At 38.7% G+C, this 14,257-nt stretch overlaps 1 pseudogene; it reads left to right on the plus strand.

Moving 5' to 3' along the window:
- The window catches only part of LOC113925446, a 79,913-nt pseudogene extending 75,495 nt beyond the window's left edge, over nucleotides 1-4,418 (plus strand).
- Nucleotides 4,419-14,257: the final 9,839 nt, after the last annotated feature.

The following is a 14,257-nucleotide window of genomic DNA, read 5'->3' on the forward strand; positions in this document are numbered from 1 at the left end:
CATGGAAACCAATGAAAATGAAAACACAACTGTTCAAAATCTTTGGGATACAGCAAAGGCAGTCCTGAGAGGAAAGTATATAGCAATACAAGCCTTTCTCAAGAAACAAGAAAGGTCTCAAATACACAACCTAACCCTACACCTAAAGGAGCTGGAGAAAGAACAGCAAATAAAGCCTAAACCCAGCAGGAGAAGAGAAATCATAAAGATAAGAGCAGAAATCAATGAAATAGAAAGCAAAAGAACAGTAGGACAGATCAACGAAACTAGGAGCTGGTTCTTTGAAAGAATGAACAAGATTGATAAACCCCTGGCCAAACTTAACAAAAAGAAAAGAGAAATGACCCAAATCAACAAAATCATGAATGAAAGAGGAGAGATCACAACCAACACCAAAGAAATACAAACAATTCTAAGAACATACTATGAGCAACTCTATGCCAGCAAATTAGATAACCTGGAAGAAATGGGTGCATTCCTAGAGATGTATCAACTACCAAAATTGAACCAGGAAGAAGTAGAAAACCTGAACAGACCTATAACCACTAAGGAAATTGAAGCAGTCATCAAAAATCTCCCAACAAACAAAAGCCCAGGACCAGATGGCTTCCCAGGGGAATTCTATCAGACATTTCAAGAAGAATTAATACCTATTCTCTTGAAACTGTTCCAAAAAATAGAAATGGAAGGAAAACTTCCAAACTCATTTTAGGAGGCCCCCATTACCTTGATCCCCAAACCAGACAAAGACCCCATCAAAAAGGAGAATTACAGACCAAATTCCTGGATGAACATGGATGCAAAAATTCTCACCAAAATTCTAGCCAATAGGATCCAACAGTACGTTAAAAGGATTATTCACCACGACCAAGTGGGATTTATCCCTGGGCTGCAAGGCTGGTTCAACATCCGCAAATCAATCAACGTGATACAATACATTAACAAAAGAAAGAACAAGAATCATATGATCCTCTCAATAGATGCAGAAAAAGCAATTGACAAAGTACAGCATCCTTTCTTGATCAAAACTCTTCAGAGTATAGGGATAGAGGGTACATACGTCAATATCATAAAAGCCGTCTATGAAAAACCTACAGCGAATATCATTCTCAATGGGGAAAAGCTGAGAGCTTTTCCCCTAAGGTCAGGAACGCGGCAGGGATGTCCACTGTCACCACTGCTATTCAACATAGTATTAGAAGTCCTAGCCACAGCAATCAGACAACTAAAAGAAATCAAAGGCATCCAAATCGGCAAAGAGGAAGTCAAACTCTCACTCTTTGCAGATGATATGATGCTGTATGTGGAAAACCCAAAAGACTCCTCCCCAAAACTGCTAGAACTCATACAGGAATTCAGTCAAGTAGCAGGATATAAAATCAGTGCACAGAAATCAGTGGCATTCCTATACACCAACAACAAGACAGAAGAGAGACAAATCAAGGAGTCGATCCCATTTACAATTGCACCCAAAAGCATAAGATACCTAGGAATAAATTTAACCAAAGAGGCAAAGGATCTGTACTCAGAAAACTATAAAATACTCAAGAAGGAAATTGAAGAAGACACAAAGAAATGGAAAAACGTTCCATGCTCATGGATTGGAAGAACAAACATTGTGAAGATGTCAATGCTACCTAGAGCAATCTACACATTCAATGCAATCGCCATCAAAACACCATCCACTTTTTTCAAAGAAATGGAACAAATAATCCTAAAATTTGTATGGAACCAGAAGAGACCCCGAATAGCCAGCGGAATCTTGAAAAAGAAAAGCAAAGCTGGCGGCATCACAATTCCGGACTTCCAGCTCTATTACAAAGCTGTCATCATCAAGACAGTATGGTACTGGCACAAAAACAGACACATAGATCAATGGAACAGAATAAAGAGCCCAGAAATGGACCCTCAACTCTATGGTCAACTCATCTTTGACAGAGCAGGAAGGAATGTCCAATGGAAAGACGACAGTCTCTTCAACAAATGGTGTTGGGAAAATTGGACAGCCACATGCAGAAGAATGAAACTGGACCATTTCCTTACACCACACACAAAGATAGACTCCAAATGTTTGAAAGACCTCAATGTGAGACAGTGGTCCATCAAAATCCTAAAGGAGAACACAGGCAGCAACCTCTTCGACCTCAGCCGCAGCAACTTCTTCCTAGAACCATCGCCAAAGGCAAGGGAAGCAAGGGCAAAAATGAACTATTGGGACTTCATCAAGATAAAAAGCTTTTGCACAGCAAAAGAAACAGTCCACAAAACCAAAAGACCACCGACCGAATGGGAGAAAATATTTGCAAATGACATATCAGATAAAGGGCTAGTATCCAAAATCTATAAAGAACTTATCAAACTCAACACCCAAAGAACAAATAATCCAATCAAGAAATGGGCAGAAGACATGAACAGACATTTTTCCAAAGAAGACATCCAGATGGCCAACAGACACATGAAAAAGTGCTCAACATCGCTTGGCATCAGGGAAATCCAAATCAAAACCTCAACGAGATACCACCTCACACCAGTCAGAATGGCTAAAATTAACAAGTCAGGAAACGACAGATGTTGGCGGGGATGCGGAGAAAGGGGAACCCTCCTACACTGTTGGTGGGAATGCAAGCTGGTGCAACCCCTCTGGAAAACAGTATGGAGGTTCCTCAAACAGTTGAAAATAGAGCTACCCTACGACCCAGCAATTGCACTACTGGGTATTTACCACAAAGATACAAAGGTAGGGATCCGAAGGGGTACGTGCACCCCGATATTTATAGCGGCAATGTCCACAATAGCCAAACTGTGGAAAGAGCCAAGATGTCCATCGACAGATGAATGGATAAAGAAGAAGTGGTATATATACACAATGGAATATTATGCAGCCCTCAAAAGGAATGAGATCTTGCCATTTGCAATGACGTGGATGGAACTGGAGGGTGTTATGCTGAGCGAAATAAGTCAATCAGAGAAAGACATGTATCATATGACCTCACTGATATGAGGACTTCTTAATCTCAGGAAACAAACTGAGGGTTGCTGGAGTGGTGGGGGGTGGGAGGGATGGGGTGGCTGGGTGATAGACATTGGGGAGGGTATGTGCTATGGTGAGCGCTGTGAATTGTGCAAGACTGTTGAATCACAGATCTGTACTTCTGAAACAAATAATGCAACATATGTTAAGAAAAAAGAAAAAGAAGAAGATAGCAGGAGGAGAAGAATGAAGGGGAGTAAGTCGGACGGGGAGACGAACCATGGGAGACGATGGTCTCTGAAAAACAAACTGAGGGTCCTAGATGGGAGCGGGGGCGGGGGGATGGGTTAGCCTGGTGATGGGTATTAAAGAGGGCACATTCTGCGTGGAGCACTGGGTATGATGCACAAACACTGAATCATGGAACAGTACATCAAGAACTAATGATGTAATGTATGGTGATTAACATAACAATAAAAAATTTAAAAAAATAGAAAATTAGTCACAAGGAAACTTGGTAAAGAGTGGACCGTCTTCTCAGAATGGTCACAAAATGTGAGGATATTTGTGTCCCATGTGAATGAGACCAAAGGGTGACCTCAAGACAGGAGGATTTTAATGACCAAATGGACAGGATGACCCATGCTATGGAGCCCACTCAGCCTCTTTCCCCAGTCATCCTTGTCATACCACAGTGGCAGGGATGGAGATGATGCATGGGTTAGCCACATGGACTTCCACTCACCCAGGCTGACCTGGTGACAGCCACTACTGAGTGCCCAATCTGACAACTGCTGAGATCAACCCCGAGTCCCCAGTATGGCATCATTCCTCAAGGTATTATCCAGTTACCTGTGGCAGGTTGATGATATTACTCTGCTTCCTTCATGAAAAGGGCAGCATTTTTTGTTAAACTGGAATAGACACTCTGGGTACAAATTTGCCTTCTCTGAATGCAGTGATTCTGCCAAAATTACCATTCATGGACTTGTAGAATGCCTTATCTACTGCCATCGTGTTCCACACAGCATTGCCTCTGATCACAGAAAATGAAGTGGACCTATGCTCCTAAAATTCACTGGTCTTATAGTAATTCCCACCATCCTCCGAGCAGCTGACTTGACAGAAGGTTGGAATAGCCATTGAGGGCTCAGCTCTAGTGCCAGCTTGAGGACAATGCCTTACAGGGCTGGGGCAAGGTTTTGCAGAAGGCCGCATGCTCTCTGAATCAGTGTCCAATATATGGTGCTGTTTCTCGATAGCCAGGAGTCATAGGTCCAGGAATCAACGGGTGGAAATGGGAGTGGCATCATTCATCATTCCTTCTAGTGATTCACGGCAAATTTTTCTTCCTGTTCACACGCCCTTATGCTCTGCTGGCCTAGAGGTCCGAGTTTCAGAGGGAAGAAAGCTTCTACCAGGAGACACAATGATTTCATTGAACTGAAAGTTAAGACTGAAGCCTGGCTATTTTGGGCTTCTCAGGCCTCTGAATTTAGGCAAAGCAGAGAGTTACTGGGCTGGCTGGAATGACTGGATCCTGGGCACCTTGAAGAAATTGGTGTATTATGCCCCAATGGGTGTAAGGGAGAGTATGTCTGGACTATAGATTTCTTAGGGCATTTATTGATGTTAGCGTGCCCTGTGAGTAAGGTCTATGAAAAACTAAAATACAGTCCAGGCAGGACTACTAATGACCCAGACCCTTCAGGAATGAAAGTCTGAGTTACCCCATCAGGTAAAGAACAATGACCAGCTGAGAGGCTTGATTAAAGCAAAAGAAATACAGAAGTAATGGGAAAAGGTAGTTCTAAATAGCAGTTATGACCATATGACCAGTTATAGAAATGAGGATTGTAATTGTCATGAATATTTTCTCCCTATTTTGTGAATATATTTGTATATATCCATATTACATATTTCAAATAATATATTTATATATATACACAAGAGAAATCACAACAAAATATTCACAACAATATATATAATGAATGTCTTTGTTTTCTCTTACCCCCTTATCATGTGACATAAGATGTATTGACTTAATATCATAGTATTTAAGTAATGTTAATTTATACCATAGTATTAAGTTACAAGAAGAGTAAACATCACTCAGGGACTTTACTTTTGGGGAAGGGGTTAGTGCGTTCTTGGTTGTATGCAGGATAGTTTATCATGTTAAATGGGATAATGACCTGGTATCATCTGTATTTGGAGATTAAATATGGTTTAATCTCCAAATAATTTTGGAGGTGTGTATGAGGCCATGTTGACAAGGGGTGCACTTGTGATGGTTAATTTTGTTTGTCAACTTGACTGCTCCTGGAGTGCCTAGCTACTTGGTCGAAAATTATTCTGGGTGTTTCTGTGAGACCATTTTGGATAAGATTAACATGTAAATTGGCAGACTGAAAAAAGCAGAGTGCCCTTCCTAATGTGATTGGGCTGCATCCAATCATTTGAAGGCCTGAATAGAACAAAAAGGCTGACACTCCCTAGAGTAAGAGAGGATTCTCCCTGCCTGAGTGGCTTTGAACTGGAATTTTGGCTTTTTTCCTGCCTTCAGACTCTAACTGAAACATCGCTCTTCCTGGGTCTCCAGCCTACCAACTCACCCTGTAGATCCTGGAGCTTCAGACTCCATAATCATGTATATATATATACATCTTACTGGTTCTGCTCGTCTGGAGAAGTCTAATATACTCTTGCTACACACACAAAATATATATAGTTTTTTCAATCAGTAGTTGTTTTATGAGCTGTTTCCAAATGCCAGCATTTTTCAACTGTGGATTTCTTGACTCCTTCATTATCTTCCTAACACAGCAGCTGGAGAAATCCTCTTAAAAGATAATTCAGATCATGGCGCTCATGCTCAAAACCTTCTGATGGCTTTCATTTCATGCAGAAAGCCAAAGTCCTTTTGTTACCTAGAAGATCCTACAGAATCCCCTTCTCACCCTGGGCCTGTTTCCTCTCTCTTCACATCTCTTCCTACTCATCCCTCCTTCTCCTTGCTCCAGAAACGGGACTTGCCTATTAATCCTTGAAATGGTTGGGCTTGCTTCCACCTCGGAAGTGTTGTACTTGCTTAGAGAGATCTTCCCCAAATCTGCATGGCTTCCTCTCCATTTTTTTTTTTTTTTAGGATTTTATGTATTTATTTGAGACAGAGAGAGAGACACAGAGATAGCGAGAGAGAGTGCGAGTGGGGAGGAGAGGGAGAAGTAGGCTCCCTGCTGAGCAAGGAGCCTGATGTGGGACTTGATCCACCTGAGCCGAAGGCAGACGCTTGACCGACTAAGCCACCCAGGTGCCCCATTTTTTTAGTTTTTTACTCAAATGTCTTCTGCTTAGGAAAGTCTTCCTTGCTATCCTATTTAAAATTGTAAAACCTACCACCCCAAAACTCTTATGCCTTCTCTTCTTTGTTTTTCTCCTTATCATGTATCATATCTAGCAGACAACACATTTTAATTTATTTGGTTTAAGGTTGATCTCCACATGAGAATGAAAGCTCCAGGGGTTTGTACCTCCCCCACCAAAATAAGGCCTAGCACTTTGAAGATCAATCTTTAGTAAGTGAATTAAAAAATGCTTTCAAATTTTAAAGAAGTTTTGTAGTCTGCATTTCACTTTTATGTGTTAAGCTCTGTGAGTTTTGGTCTCAAAGCCATGTGACTGCTGTCTTGATTCTCGTGGTGAATGGGTGACATGGACTGTACTTGGGAATACATTTCCCATCAGTTTACATGGATTCTACATGGAGCGACGTCTACTTTTCCAGACAAGGAAATAAAATGTGTTTCATATATCCTTCCATGGAATATCATTTAAGACACATTTTAGTTTATCTGATCTCTTTCAATTCTACCCCGTGAAAACAGAATAATTAGTATGAAATATCAGAAATTAAGCTAAATCGCTTATACCTAATAGTGTTCTCTGTTAAACAACGGTTAAGTACAGCTTATCAGGCTAAATGAAAGGACAGTAGGCTGCAGTCAAAAGTGTAGTTTCCAAATGTGGTTAACCTATTTCTCATTTACATTTCAACAGCTGCATGTGTCATTACAGTTTTCCACACAAGGTCAAGCCAAAAATAATGTTATTCCCAGATAACAAAGTTTTTCTCTACTTGGGAAATAATAGAAAAAACATCACAAAGGTGCTACGTAGATCTCTGAGCATAACATATTAAAATAAAAAGGAAAATCTAAACTTACTATATTATGTTACGATTAGCTAAATCGTACAGTAGTAACAGATGAAGAAATATTAGTTTTCAAACTAAATCAAAATGGTGAGTTAAGTTTCTCAGGGCTTTGTTTTTTATTTTTTGTTTTTGTTTTTTGGGTTTTTTTTGGGATATATTTTAATCTAACCATTCCATTTCCGCTGTTTTTTTTTTTAATTTAATTCAATAAGCCAAAACTAATGAAGTACTGTATGGTGACTACCATAACATAATAAATAAATAAATAAATAAATAAATAAAATTCAATAAGCCAACGTATAGTACGTCATTAGTTTTAGATGTAGTGTTCAATGATTCATCAGTTGCATATAACACCCATTTCTTCTGTTTTTGATAGCTTATTACACTAAATGGAATACAGTTACTTTATTATTTTCTAATTCTTTATTTGAAATAAGAATATTTGAAAGCAGTGGTTTGAGTCATTATAGATTAGGAGAATAATGAATGTTAGTGTGGTGTTTTCCTGTTAAATTTCATTCCTTTGAACAGTGAGAGTCATACTTGACGGAGGGTCTCTTGCTACTTTCCAAGGCATTTCTCGGGTGGTTATTATTTGAATTGTTTGTAATGATCCAGAACGTGGTCCTCAGCTTTCTCGACTCAGCAGCCTGTTTTTCAACTGTCTGAAAGTGGTTTTTTCTGTCAGGGTGAAGCTTACACTATGAACTCAAAACCCTGATGTATAAACAGAATGGCCGATTTATTAACCTACAGTAATGTTTTAACTCCTTCCAAACAAGCTGCATGGAAAGCCAAACTCTACCCAGGAGTTTGCTTTATTGAGTAATTGTGGAGTTAGGTTCATGATTTGAATGTTTCAAAATGCCCAACTAAGGGAACCTAAATGCACCTGATATCCACTGATTCAACAAGACCTTAAGGATAATGTACCATTTTCTCAGCAAGTGCTCCAGTAAGTACTAACAGTTTTTGTCTTTGAAAAACCACCTTTTTTTTTCTTTACTTCACGGCTAATATTTTCTTTCTTGGGTTGTGTTATTACATCTCTTTAAATGACTTTTGCACTACGTCTTCTGCTTTGAATCATTGTGGATTGAATTTACCATTTATTTTCCATAGGACAGTATTATTTCCTTTATTTTCAAGTTCTTGTAGATAGAGAGTAGGCAGCTATAGGAATTAACATTTTTTTGCTATATATATATATATATGTCCCTATATATAGCCTTTTTTGATATATATATATATATATATATATATATATATATACACACATGCCTCCCTATTAATTAACTTATGAGTCTGGTTTATTATCAGTCTAGTAACCTGAAGGGTTTTAGAGACGTTGCCTTCTAGATAGAGTTCGACAAAAGCAGATTATTTTGCTTATGATTCCTGAATGATCACATTTTCTACTAAACTGGAGATGACTCCGCTATTTTAAGCTGTATTTTTATCTGTAGGTGGGCTGAGAGAAGATGTAGCTGTATTCTTTTAAAGTAAACATTATTAAAATAGCCCAATAATAGCCACAGGTACCCACTGCTGTGGCTGTCTTTTGACTTAATGAGTGTTAACTGGACTCAAGACCCCAAAGCTAAGTGCTTCATGTTGTAGTCTGGATGCTAGCTGCCTGGGCTTCCTCAAGCCTCAGCGTGTGGAGGAATATGATCCCTTGATATTTCGATAAAAATGGCTTCAAGTCCCTATGTGTCCCCCACAATTGATGGCAATTTCTCCTAACCACGTTTTCCTCTAAATTCCTTTCTCTTTGAAGTTTCTTTTTCCTTAGACTACCTGTGGCTTCCTTTCTGCTCCGTGTCCGTGGGAGGCAGCCATGTTGCATTTCCTCAACACCACTCCTATAATACAGTAAGAGACAGGTTATTAGTGATTTGTCAGTCATTTGACAGGTTGGAGGAGCTATGTTTAAGAACAGTTATTTCCTCAGTGGTTTAACTTGTACAGCATAGCCTAACGTTAAAAAAAAAATCCTTAACAGTGAATATTACACATCTTTGTTCCTAAAATTCCATCAGCCATCTCTTTTTCCAGAGGCACTGGTCAAACACTGTTCTGTCCCTTTGCATCCTAGGCCGGCCCTTGCCCTCTGGCTGGTCTGGCTTCACTTTGGCCCACCCCCTTCTATAGGTTTCTGCCCTCCTCTCTACTACTGCCCCAATCCCCTTCCTCTCAGGCTGCTGTTGGAAACCCACAGTTATTTTTATGTAGCAACATTTAATATTTTTTTTCTGTCTTCAACCATCCTGACAATGGGCTGAGGGCTATCATTTTATAAACAAAGTCAGCAGTCAGATAGATTTGCTTCTAAAAGGTAGTTCTCATTCTCTGGAATTCTGCTATGGGCTTTTATACTTTGTGCCCTTCATGTGCCCCACACCATACAGTTAGTGAAGTGGCAAAATCAAAGCATGAATGCAGGTGTGCTAACCCCCAAGTGGGGATATTTAGCCACTTAAACTTTTTTTTTAAAGATTTTATTTATTTATTCGAGAGAGAGCACGAGTAGAGGCGGGGAGGGGCAGAGCGAGAAGCAGAAGCAGACCGCCGCTGAGTGGGAGCCTGACATGGGGCCTTAATCCCAGGACCCTGAGATCATGACCTGAGTCGAAGGCAGATACTTCACTGACTGAGCCATCCACATGCCCGTTTAGCCATTTAGTAGTGGACCCAAATGTGTTTTGATTCTTATGCTTTTGCATATCTGGGAGTCTTAAAAGTGAGTCAACATATTCTCCCGGTGCTTTTGATAAGCATATGCAAAAAGATTCACTCTTCTTTCCTTCGTTGAGGACAGTCTAATAGCATGCTCTTTCTTACAGTATTACTTGAAATGTACATATCTATTTCAACATTGTGGGATCCATATAGGGCTTTTGACATGTTTGTAGGAGTAGTAAAAATTAGAAAACAGCTGAAAATAGCTGTTTGTTCATATTCTTCAGCACTTCTGATAGTGATTATATTATCCTCTGCTTAGTTTTTGATCCTATTTTCTGCCAAAAATAGAATAATTTGAGTAATAAAAAAAAGCCTTAAGTACATAATGATCACCATTATTAGGTAGTGGAACCAGATCTCCTCTTCACATCCAAGGAATCTAGAAGCCTTTTCTAGTGTCAGGAAAAAGGAGAAATATTTCTCCACTAGTTTTCTATGGTGTGGTAAACTAGAAAAGAAAGAAAGAAAGAAAGAAAGGGATTAAGAAAGAAACAAAATGAGAAAACACTGTTTCCTAAAGCTGGATGGTACTAGCTAGCAAAATATGCATTTCATTACTGAACCTTGGCGGGGGGGGGGGGGGTGGGTTCCACAGAATTCAGCAGGGGGTTGCTGGTTACCCAGAGGAGTTTAGATACACTCTATTCTCAAATTGCTGGGTGGTGAATTGTGAGCCTCAGGGAGGTAAGGGTTTAGGATACCATAACATGACTGGGGAAATGGACACCACCAAGTCATTAACGAGAGTTACATTGAGATAGGTAAGCTTGCCCATATTATGAAAATAAACAATGTGATCCTTAGGAAATAATCTGGGGAGAAATTAAGTTTTTATTTTGGGCAACTGCAATCTCAAATCCAAAGGAAGCTTCCCTGCATGCATTCAGATGTTTGCCTCAGGGAGCCCCTTAGATAGCAAGGGGGTTGAACAGGAAAAGCAATTTCAACATTGGCAACTGAAGGGAGTTATTTTTTGTTGTTTGAGTTTTGGCTACAATTTGGGGGTGATTGAAGGGCTTCTATAATGAGCAAATTATAAAACTTTTAGAGCAATGTTCACAAAATACTTTTTAGAAAAATTGAGATGTTCCTTTCCAAGAGGACGTTTTCCCATAAGTTTCAATAATGTTCATTCAGTTCACTGGCATACCTTAGGCTAAATTATTACCAGTTTTTATTAAAAGCTAATTTTCAGACTTTTATCAATCCAGCATCTGGAACACTGTACATTTCAACTTACATTTTTCTGTAGGTGGGTAACCGACTTATAATAATTAAATTATGGAAAATTTATTACCTCTTTTTTGCTACTCATAATTTGTTTTACCTGCTTTTGTAGCTTAGGGTGAATTGTTGAGAGTCAGAGATCAGTAAGAGTATTTTCCAATCTCATTGCTATGTGGGTATGTTATGCTTTAGAATATAAATTCTCATCCATTTTTAAATATCTAGACAACAACCAAATTCTGTAAAGGTATTATTAGAATGACAAAAAAAAAAAACCCAAAAAACCCAAAACCCATAATTCTTAAAATGGAAAAATAAGAAAAGAGGCCTTTTTAGTGTCTATTTCTCTGTTGTTCCTTTCTGCTTTGATCAGCTTAAGTCTCTTTTCTCTATTTCAACTTAAAAGTAAGTTATTAATAAGGCAAGAAAGTAAAAAAAATACTGGGGCATACACTATATTCAGATATAAAATATTCTAAGAAGGAAAGTGAAAGTTTACTACTCCCTAGGAATACAAATTTGCCAAGGTTGTGGAACTATGGAATGTTAAATGTCCCCAGATGAATTCACAGCATTCAGGAACAGTGGGTATATGATCTGGCTCATCTTCAAGAAAATGATTCTGCTCTGTATTTTGAGATGCTTCATTCTATGAAATTAAATTAATTTAGGGGATTAGTCACAGTTAGTTGTGATGCTTAGAGGAAGCCTAAACTGTTGGAGGAAGCTCTACGCTCAGTTTTATGATCACTTGAAAAGTTTCCTAAACACATAAAAATCCTAAGGCCTTAAAACCCAAATGAAGACTGAATGACTCTTATAATTGAGGAGATGACTTAGATTGCATATCTCAGGTGTCTAGGAGCCCTTTACATTTATGAAGTTAAGAGATCATGACGATTAACTGGGCATATACAGTTTAACCTATGGAACTGTGGAAAACTGAATTAAAAAACTTAGCCCCTAAAGACCCACAGGCTTGGAAGAGAAAGTCCCATTTGCTCAGCTGACATGCACCAAACACTACACCATATAATTCATTGGTCAATAATTGTTTTTATCCCTAAAGACCTTTTTTTTTTTTTTTTGAATTGTCTGTGATTAATTCATTCAAACATCTCTATATCAATTCATTCTCTCTATATGGGAACACACACACACATTTATATATATACACACATAAGCATATGTACATATACACACATATATGTGTGAAGGTGTTCATTTCCCTCACTCTTTAACATTTGTTTCACAAACTTAAAGACTTGCATACGGATGAGAAAACTATGTGATTCACAAACTAAAGTTATTTTTAATACTGTGAGGCACGTAAGTTGTTCACTTCATTGTGAGCATGATCGATTGATTCATACTCCAAATGGATACAGAGCAGGATATTATGAGCTTCCTTGTCTCTCACTGAGCTATGATTTATACCTTCCTGACAAATTTATTTGAAAAATGATTGGATAATCTCATCCTATATTTAAGCATTATTAGAGGTAATAAATCATACTTTGATAGATGCACTAGGTGCTGGAGAACTTGTCTTCACAAAGTGACAAAATTCACTTTTGAGTGGCTTCATCCAGCACAGTGGTGATCCTGAAGAAGGGACTAAACTCTACTCACTCATAGAGTTTTAATAGTGTGTGATTGCATCACTGGCCTTAATATTTCAACACTCAGTTGCCGACCAGAGATTTCTTTCAAACAGCGCTCTAAAACGTTACCTGCTTCTCCTAACTTTCCATTCAGGAAGAGAACGAAATTTATCTAAAGTCTGACATCTCTGTTTCAATACTTTAGAACTATGGGCTGCAGGTCATGAAGTTCATAAAAAATGTGCTGCATAGTTAAATGAAATCTGTTTCTTTATGTATAGAGAGTGGGAAAAACTTCTCAGTAGATCACAGGGGGAAAGGGCGCTTACAAAGAAGAGAGTTTTTCCAACATCTATAAAAGGTTTAAGTGATGATCGATACTAAGAAATATCTGATCTTCACATTTTTTGGGACAGTAAAGGAAGTGCTGGAATTAATGGGCAGGGAGGCAGCACTCAGAATTTATGCTGCCATTAATGCCTAGTATGGATATCTATATTGTTCCATATGGTAACTGGGTAATGGCAGCACAGTGCTAGGAACTGAAGGGGAACTGAAATGGAGGCTCAAACCATATGTGATCCTGGTAAACGTGATTACTTCAAAATGATTTTTGCTTTTCTTTCTTCACAGTAAGTGCCTACAGCACTCAGACAATGCGTTCTTTTCTGATTTAATCTGAAAGTATCATCTCTTAACAACTCAGGATAGAAAGGTCTTTGTTGAGGATAAAAATAGGCCAGTAACAGCCCCAGCCCTCTCACCATGATTCCAAGGAAAGTCTGATTTATGGCTTCGGCTCTGCTGTTGGACAGAGGCCTCAGACCATTGGAAATCTCCAGAGCTGTGGGAGAGGGGAGAGGCTGTGGTCCACCGCATTTGGGGAGTTCCAACGCCTGGTTTGCTTTTGGCCAAATCCAAATGTTAACAGTTTGTTAGGGCCTTATTTACTAACCCTAGCTGGGCTAAGAATCTAAGTATGGATTCTACTGGTGTTTCTATGACTTAAGACTGTATAAACAATCAGCCTTACTTTAAAATTTATCAGTTACGTGTGCCTGTTTCATGGAAAAGAAGTTAATTGTAGCATTCCTCATTTTGCAGGGGAAATAAAAAAGCAAGGCAAAGGATTTTTTTTTTCCCTTTTACGATAACAGTAGAAAGTGGAGCATAATGGAAAGCCAAAATGATCAATTGTTATTTTTAGGTAAGATGACATTATGACTTGATTTGGGCAAAACCGTTTCAGTTTACTCTGCTGTCCTGGATAATTATTAATAGTGTCCCCCTTGAATCTCAAAAGTATGCAAGTTTAGACAATAAATGCTGTGGTAATCCTACTTTTAAGTATACAAGTTTGTTTTGATTTTTAGATAGGCATAATATGTTAAAATGGTGGTACATAGGAAATAGGTTAGGATTGAAGAAGGTGTAGAAATTAGCTTTTTGAAACTCCTCTCACCAAATGAACAGCATCTCTACTCTCCCAGA

This window comes from Zalophus californianus, chromosome 2 (genome assembly GCF_009762305.2).
Source record: "Zalophus californianus isolate mZalCal1 chromosome 2, mZalCal1.pri.v2, whole genome shotgun sequence".
Lineage (NCBI taxonomy): Eukaryota > Metazoa > Chordata > Mammalia > Carnivora > Otariidae > Zalophus > Zalophus californianus.